Genomic DNA, 9,666 nt, shown 5'->3' on the forward strand with positions numbered 1-9,666 from the left:
CTACTTCTGTCGTGTTTGTAACACCTCCTCCAAAAAAGCAAATCTGTTTGAGTTACTGCTGTGTTCTGATGTTTGTTTTCTTTCCCTTCTTCAGCTGTGTGCCTGCTCTATAGGAATGTGTCTGTACTGCTTAAATAATCCTAAACTGCTATTACTTCTCCGTGCTCTGTTTGCTTTGGTTGGATCTCTGCGCCTTGTTTTGGCTCGCTTTCTCTTTCTTACAACGGTAAAATCTGGGAGCATTGTACTCCATTTTCCGAAAGGATAGGTGTGCTAAGTACAGCTGGAAGCAAGGGCTGGAGCACTGAAGTCTCTGTGGAAGATGCTGGAATGTAGGAAAGGGTTCTCTTTGCAATACTGAAATTCTGCTTCTGAAGGCTCGTTAGTGTCCCTAAGTACATAACAAAACCGGGGCAGTTGTACCGTTGCTGTAATAAAGCTTGAGTATCCTTCCAGCTCTTCACATGGTTCTTTGCAGTTCAAGATGCTTCCAAGAGAACTTGGTCAAACTGGTTGAGCAAAGCAAAAAGCTCTAATTGGGCTGAAAGGGAAAGCAGCTTTGGCACTGTTTTATCTACAGTGCGGCTTTGTATTAGATTTCTTACGCATTCCTGTTCCGAGCCTAACAGGCCTGTGAAGGATAGCAGGATGTTTGGTTTGGCCAGCGTGGGCTGGGTACGCGATATCCAGCCCTACTGCTCGCAGTTCCTCTGTGTTCTTTGAACCAGCGTTGTCCTAAGCTGGATGTACTCGCTCGGTTACAGTTTGGGAATCGGCTTGCAATAGGCAACCGCTTCAAACTGAAACCTTCAGGTGAAATGAGGTTTGGAAGGACCATCGGGCGTTTGGAGTGTCCATGATCCTAAGCAGCCGAAGCTGAAAGGGAGGGCAGCAAATGCAGGCCATGGAGCTAATGGCAGCTCAGAGCTGGCCTGTCCAGGAGGAAAACTGCGAAACGTGGCAACTGCAGAGCTGCTGGGAAGCTGTTTCGTGTTAGAATTGCCCAGCTGGGCAGGCACAGAAGTCAGCCAGTTGCTTTGGAAAAAAGCAGCTTTGTAGTTTGGGTTCTGACTCCGGGGGAGAAAGGAAAATTTTCAGCCTAGAGGAACAGGCAGAACTGCAGGCAACATCTCAACATCGTGCACAGATAAAATACATGCTTGTGAATGCTCTGCCTGTGATGTTATCAACTGCTTTCAAGTATTAAACCTCAGTTTTACACCAGTTCTGATTTTTTTTTTTTTTGATTATTGTAGACAAGTTTTGCTTTCTATGCACTAATGCGATGCCATCTCAGTTCTTTTATTAATCTTTGACTACATGGGGGAATTGTTAGACTTTTTGTAAACAATATTTGGGAATAAAGCTACTTTGGTCAAACTTTTAATAAATGTTAATAGCTGAGAACTCTGTTTGTCTTCTGACTGCTTATTTCTTTAAGCAACTTCCACAGCTGTCCTTACCTCTTTTCATGCTGTCCTGTAACGCCAGGGCTGTAGATACAGAAGTGCGAAAGCCTTGAAATAAAGGGTGAGGCAGTGGAATGTAGAAAACTGGCTAGAATATTAACTTTATTTGGAGTTTTATTGCTGATGGGGGCTGTGGGGAGCTGGAAGATTGAAACTAGTTTTCTTTCTAGCTGATGGTGCCTGTTTTAGGATCCTGGAGGGCTTTTGGTACACAGAAACATTCCAAAAATGTGTGTGGCTAGGTATTGAGGGACTTGGATACAACAAAGCCTTCTCTGCACGGAGCAGAAATGGAGCGGCGCAGTCATTACAGCTGTAGCCAAGTAACTTCTCGCTCAGGGTTGTTTCCCTGGGTAAATATTTCAGACTGGAATAAAATGGGCTGTGCTCAGACTGCTGCCCCCAAGGTAATTTAATTATATCTCAAAGCAGCACATGCTACTACTGGAGCAGTTAATTTTACTGAAATTAGAGATGAAAGACTAATTCACATTCTGATTGTAGGTGGCTTAATGTATGTTGGAAGGCTGTGGCAAGCTTTGTTTGGGTCAAATTACCGATTAATTTTCTAGGTTTTTTTCTTCGTTATTCGGTGAAGAAAAAAATCAGGAAACAATAAAACATACTGTAGCACAATATCCTTTTCCTCATTAGTGCTGTGTGGTTCAGGGCCCATCTGAGAACAGCATTACCTCGGTCTGGATGACAAAAATAATCTGGTTTTTGTGTATATTTTTTAAACAGATAGGATTTTTAGGGTTTTTAAACCTAAAAAAAGCCTGGAAAGGGCTCGGGAGGGGTGCGAGGAGGCTTTTTGTGGGGCTGGCCAGCCCCTGCCCCCCCTGCCATGCCTTGCTGCTGTGGTTTTTGCTCTGCAAAGCACAACTCCAAACATTCGGTGCTCATTTTTGCTGGTGCCCAAAGTGGCTGAGCTTAGGAGCCCTTACTTGCTGTGGAGGATGGAGGCTGAGCCTCTCTTGCCATTTTATTTTATTTTATTTTAAACCTTCTGTGCATCAGTGCAGGCCAAGGTCATTTTTCCCCCCTTGCCCTGTTGCTGTCCTTGGGTGGGTGTGAGAGGGAAGGCACTGGGAATGCTGGAGGGTGAAGATAAAGGACAAAAGGTGTTGGGCAACCAGGAATGTGTTTTGCTGTGAGCTTCCTCTGAAACAACACCGTTCCTTTCCCTCGCCTACCTTGATGAGGGTGGCTGCAGAACTTCTTGCTGCTGGTTGTTTGGCACCCTTTGCAAGGTCTGTCTCAGCCTGACTTCTCATAGATCTGTTTGTCTTTTGCTTCTCGATCTAAAATACAGCTACTACCTCCAAAGCTCCTTTCTACCAGATTTTTTTCCTTCTCCCTCTCTCTTTTTGGCGCAAACTCCTATCAGTATTAACAACTCTGAGTTTACAAGGTTTCAGACCTTCTTTATTTCCAAGTCCTCAAATCCTTCGTGTTGTTTACTGCAACAAATAATTTGTTCTGTTTAGGAATTTGGCCTTCTGAAATTGCAAACCTTAGACAATAGCCAAATCATAAACTGAACGGAAGAACAGAATTTAATGGTGACCATGGAAAATAACATTGGACTGAAATTCATTTCTCCTGTAAGGCTCCTACCATGAGGGAGGCTGAACGTGCTTTGCTTCAGGAAGAAGAAGAGAGCATCCAGGGTGCAAAAGAGCCAAAGGAAAACCCGGTAGGTGGGAAAAAAAAAAAAAAAAAATGTATCAGATGTATCAGTTTCCAAAAGACAGTGGCTATGATTTTTTTTTTTTTTTTTTTAGGTTTTCCTGAATCCTGTTTTGTGCCCTCAGGTTATTCCTGTATCATAAATCAATTACAACAGTCTCCTCCTTCCCGCCCCCCTTTTTATTTTTAAATGAGTTTACTTTCCTTGGCTGCCTACTGATAATTCTTTAATCCTTTACGCTTCAGGTATTCACACAATATAATTCAAGTCTGCCAGCTTCTCTGCACTGACAACAGTTAAGCACACATTTTCCTCAAAAGCTGGTGGGTGAAATACTGGCACTGTGGATAATTGGAGCCAGCTCGCCCCTATGTCAGGGTCCTGTCTGCCCTGCCAGCAGCAGTCACAGTCACCTTTTCCTTTTTAACCCACTGAAATCAAAGTGATATGACTAAAAGTGATACAACACAAAGTGAAGGAGCCACCAGGGAGCCCACTGGAGCAGTCGGCCAGCTGGTGAGATAACCACTGCCAGGCTGCACTGCAAGGCAAGGCGAATCTTCCCCTCCATGAGGGCTTTTATTTCTGTCCTGACTGAAATTTCATAGAATCACAGAATGATTGGGTTGGAAGGGCCCTTAAAGACCATCCAATTCCACCCCAATGCTATGGGCAGGGACACCTCCCACCAGACCAGGCTGCCCAAAGCCCCATCCAGCCTGGCCTCGAGCACCTCCAGGGATGGGGCATCCACAGCTTCTCTGGGCAGCCTGTGCCAGGGCCTCATTGCCCTCTGAGTGAAGAATTTCTTCCTCATATCTAATCTATGCCTACCCTGTTTCAGTTTAACATCGTTACTCCCTTGTCCTACCCCTACACCCCCTGACAAAGAGTCCCTCCCCAGCTTTCCTGTAGGCCCCCTTTAGGCACTGGCAGGTTGCTGTAAGGTCTCCTCAGGGCCTTCTCTTCCCCAGACTGAACAACCCCAACTACCTCAGGCTTTCTTCACAGGAGAGGTGCTCCAGCCCTCTGAGCATCCTCGTGGCCCTCCTCTGGCCCCACTCCGACAGGTCCTTGTCCTTCTTATGCTGGGGGCACCAGAGCTGACCACAGTAATTCACATATAAAAGAAATGTTCAGGTTCTGCTTATCTGCAGCCACATAGGCCCATCTTAAGTAACCACCCCCATTTTTTTCTTTGATATATATATGTTATATACATACATATTATATATATTTTTATATATATATACACATATATATAAATTGGTTATGTGCCAACTTTTTCTTTTAATTGTTAGCTATTTGAAGTGTCACTTCGGACTTCTTTCAAAGCTACAGTTATTCTTTTGAAGCTGGATTCTGAACTAGTTCCTCAGTAAATAGGGGGGAGAATAACAAATGGCTTAAGTAAATATTTAGTTTTATACGCTGGACTGTGGCTTTGCTAACAGGACATGGGTATTTTGGAGACAGAAACATAGGCTCCTTTGGTGTTAAAGTTGTGTCTGAGCAATGCAAACAAGCCCTTAAATAGCTTTTTCCCGAGGAAAAAGAGTAGATGAATTCAAGTGTAATGATACGTTTGCTGCTACCTGACTTTTATTTCTAGTAATAATAACGAGTGTTATGCAGTCTGCTGATAGAGTTATGAACGGTGGAGTTTTATCAGTCTGATGATGCATTTCTGAACAGCGCTCCTCAGAGAAGGAAGGGGTATGTGTGTATGTTTGTTTTGTGGGGACCAGGGGAAAGGAAACAGCAAACCTGAACAAGAGGAGATCTTCTCTGCCCCGCCACAGCCTCTTCTCTGTTAGGATAGTGCCCACGACTCACTTCTGGGCAGGAATCCCAGGAATTTCCACATTAACAGCACAGCTGAGGAGGACTGAGACCATGGAGCTGGTCCATACCCAACACCCGCCAGCTCCGGGCAGTGTCACTGAGCCGGCTGCCGGCGGCCTGGCCAAAGTCCTGCCAGGTGCTGTGGGACAAGGACAAACCCTCGCCGAAGCAGCTGGCTCAGCACTGCCGGCCCCGGCAGCCTTTCTACTCGTGACTCCCAAAATCCCATACGCTTGTGACACTGGCCACACACGGCACTTTTCAAGTTAAGCCACCTAAAATTTGCAACTGAGGCGGCTCGTCACGAGCCTGCCGTCAGCTCCCCTCGCTGCCTGCCGCTCTGTAAGTCACAGGGAGAGCTCATTTCGCATCTGGCTCCGTGCCTGCTCGCCAGTCAACCACATCAAGCTTTGATTCACGTGGAACAAGAACAGCGTGTGCTTATCAGTCCCCAGCGGTGCCTGAAAACATGCCTCCTGGGGCTTGCGCTGGGAGGTGCAAAGATGCTAGAAATGAAAGCCTTCACCCTTCGCTTCATCCACCTCCCACCTCCACCACAGCATCAGCCTTCCCCAAACCGTGCTGCCCACTCGGGGAGGCTCTGCAGACCTGCTGCCACACAGGGGGGAGCTGCTGCTACAGGGACCCCGCTGGGGAAGCTGCCCGCAAGGCCATGTCTGAGTCTGTGGTTCACAACCCCAGGGAGACACCACAGTCTGTCAACATATCTAGGCTTAAGCGTGCCAAGAGGCAATGAAGTTGCAGCCTAGAGCTTCTAGGCTGGAATATTTGCCACCACTGGACTCCCCAGCACAGAGGACAAGGTTCCACATTTGGTTACTAGATGATGGTGACTACGGAGTCAGAAAGCTTCTGCTGGGGATCCACATCTGTCTCCTCCCTCAGATTTACACACACAGGGTTAAGCCTGTGGAGAAGTTTATGGAGAAGTTAAAACTTCTCCATAAGAAAGTTATGTCTCCAAAATTAAGTCTCCAAAGAAGTTTATGGAGAAGGTAACAGAAAGAAAAACATCTCTCCTCCCAAGCACCCCTGTGGTAAAAACTATAGAAGATGAAGAATCAATCCTTTTTTTTTTTTTCTCCGCTCATTTTGTAATAGCGGCTGCAGTCCCCCACCTTCCTGAAGAATGGTCACCACTAACCTCCAGCACAAGAGGGAAAGGCCACGTTTTGTTTCTCACTAGCCCTGCAGAGCCACAGAAAGACCAGCAAATGAGCATGACACAGGCCGTGGCACAGGAGGAAGCCCAGACAGCACCTCCCCAGTGGAACAGCAGATTCCCTCTTCAACAAGTAACAGCTGTGATCTTGGGATGCCCATCACTGAATGGAGAAGCACAGTCAGGAGACAGAGGTAACCAAGATAAACTCCTGAGCATCTACAATGACTGCAAGTGAAGATCATTGCTTACCCAAGTGCAAGGTACTTGCAAGGGCCTGCAAAATGGAGGGCTAAGGAGAGCCACTTAGCACAACCACTGCTGCAACTGTTACAGCAGCTGGATGACCATCAAAGACTGGGTGACAACAGCTTTTAGTGTCCCCTGGCATAATACAGCTTCCTATTTTTCTCTATTTTTGCCATCTTCCAGGCAAAAATAAAATATAAAGAAACTGGGCAGGTGACACTAACGTACTGTATAAAATGAACGCTAGAACAGGAAAGGAGACCAAGAGTTGTCTTGAAAATATGGTACAAGGTGGAGTGGTAGAGATCTGAGGAAACTTTGCTCAGCAAAAACTGGTCTGTGTTCTGCAGGAAGGAAAAGAAGAGAATCACATTGAAACAGGGAACAAAGAGGCCCTTGGTATGTGCAAATGAGTTAGGCCAGCCTCATGCATCTTACCTTCCCTGCTTTTCTGGTCACAGCATGGTTTACAGGAGCACGAAGTGCCGTTCATTACAGCACAACCCAGGAAAAACAAACAGATGTCAATGTTAAGGACAAGCTGGGCCTGCCCTTCCCACCCTGCCAAGCTCAGCAAGACCACAGGAGCTGTGAGGTTCTAAGCTCACTTTGTCTTCACTTAAAAACCAAGCCTTGTGCCTTGTAACAAATCTTCAGCAGTGAGTTAGAAAGCAGATGGCACAATGTCTGCAGTTTATCTGCCCGTGCTATTTGCAGCAGATTATTTAGCCTTTCTGCACCTGGATTTCTTTAGAAAACAAACAGAACTGCTTACCTACAGCTAGGACTTGAGTTAATGTCAAAAATCTCGGACAAGAGCTGTTCAACAAGCATGTTACATACAGCAAGCCCTACATAAATGAAACAACACTTGAGGAAGAGCCAGTCCTCAAAGTTGTGCACGTGCAAGGCTTTACATTGCAGTAAGTGCAGACATCATTCTCCCACAGGTGTCTTGGCAAGGCAGGTTACCAGTGGCCAAGGACCCACATCACGCTGAAATAGAGCAGTTGTTATAAAGGATCTGGAAAGCAATTGTCCTGGTTTCAGTTAGAACAGAATTAATTTTCTTCCTAGTAGCTGGTGGAATGCTGTGTTTTGGCTTAGGATGAGAAGAGTGCTGATAACACCCCGATGTTTTAATTGTTGCAGAGCAGTGCTTATGCCAAGCCAAGGACATCTCAGCCTTTTGCTCTGTCCTGCCAACAGGCAGGCTGGGGGTGCAGTAAGAGCTGGGAGGGGATAGACCCAGGACAGGTGACCCAAACTAGCCAAAGGGGTATTCCATACCATCCGACGTCATGCTAAACAATATATAGGGGTGGCTAGCCGGGGGGAGGGGGCCGGACTGCTCGGGGTTAGGCTGGGCATCGGTCAGCGGGTGGTGAGCAATTGCATTGTGCATCACTTGTTTGTACATATTATTATTATTTTCCTATTATCACCATTGTATTATTATTATTATTATTATTATTATTATTATTATTATTATTATTATTGTTATTATTATTTTGTTATTATTATTTTCCTGTCTTATTAAACTGTCTTTATCTCAACTCACGGGCTTCACTTTCCATTTCTCTCCCCTGTCCCAGAGAGGGAGGGGGGAGGGTGAGCGAACGGCTGCGTGGTGTTTAGCTGCTGGCCGGGTTAAACCACGACAGCAATGGACTACTAACTTCATTTTTTTTTTTTTTTTTTTTACCACAGAGTCAATTCTCTCCCCCTTTCCAACTCTTAGACCACAGCCGTGCATTATTAAATAGCTAAAAGAAAGAAAATCGAAATCTCACTCCTTCTGCTTGTTCCTCTTAGCTTAGTGCAATCACCCTTTGATTGACACTGGTGAGTGCAAGAGCAGAACCAAGGCCTTTATAACACAGAAATAAAGTAAGTTTGGCACTAGGTAAAATCATTTGCCTTTGTAGCAGGGTATGAGGTGCTTGCCTTTAAAAACAGACATGAGTGGATGCAAGGTTTTCCTGTCAGGCAGCTGCTGACAAGAGCTAGGAAATGCAGTTTTGAGACAGCACAATCTTTTTAAAAGTGAGAGGAAGAAAGTGTCAATAGGGCTTCCTTCTTCATCTGTAAAAAGCACACTGAAGTTTTTACAGACATAGCTATGTCAAAAATGGACAAAATACAAAGACAATGTATTGAGCAAAGCATGAGACTTTGTCAGTCAGCAGTTCAGCTGGTTTGAACAAGCAGAGCAGGAAGGGAATCGGGGCTCCTTTGGATTCCCATAGCCAGACTTTTGAGAACACCCAACCTGGAGCCTGAGTTACACCACAGAAAGTGTAACTGCCTTCCTTACACTAAACCTGAGGCTTAAAGGGTTGAAGTAATTGAGCCAATAAAGCTGAAAGTAGTCCAAAAAGGAGCAGTTACATTGCTTTTCTGGACCATTCTGACAGGAAGACCAACCTACAGATCATTTGCCTAAAGCTGTTCTGCACAAGCCAAGAACTGGTGACAGAGCAACGCATTTAGGAGGGCAGATGATTCCCCATGTGAGCTCTGCCCATCCTCCTGCTGCATGACAGGATTTCTGTCAACAAAAAGGACAGAAAAGGAACCACTCATGCAGAGCAAATAGAGAACAGTCCAGAACGTAATTTCAAAATGACAGCTATATTTAACTCCCACAGAACTTGCTCCCAAGCCTGCTTGCCCATTCAGTTCAGAGAACGCTGAGGATTTAAAAAGAAACAAGGTGTGTTTGAATAGAAGTAGAGTGTTAAGTTTATTTTAAGCAAAAATGACTACTAGCATCAGAGAGCCTGCTGCTAAATCAGGCAAGGATTCAGTAGGTGCAGAGCAACAGCCTGAACTCAGTATTTCCTGATGGCACGTGACAAACCCACTGATCTTGTTCAGATGCAAATTCTGTTACTGCCAGCTGCAGGGCCAGTGCTGATAAAAAACCACTGGTCCTGCTTCCCCGAGCTGCAGAGCCCCTCGCTGTTTTGGCCTCCAGCACAGGAGGCTGTCAGGACACTGCCTGGAGCTGGGGCTCCTGGCATGGGTTCACAATGAGCCCCCCACCTTGCTCAGCACCCTGGCTGAGGCACTCTCAGCCTTCTCCAGCTCTGCAGTGAATCTAGCACCACCTCTGTACTTTACCTGTGTGTGAACTGGGACCTGATGAATTGCCAGGGCTGTAATGAAATAACTGCAACCTCAGAGACCATTTCTAGTTTGCTAAGCAACAACCAAGCTCTTCA

Source organism: Aythya ferina (assembly GCF_964211825.1).
Source record: "Aythya ferina genome assembly, chromosome: 3".
NCBI classification, from domain to species: domain Eukaryota; kingdom Metazoa; phylum Chordata; class Aves; order Anseriformes; family Anatidae; genus Aythya; species Aythya ferina.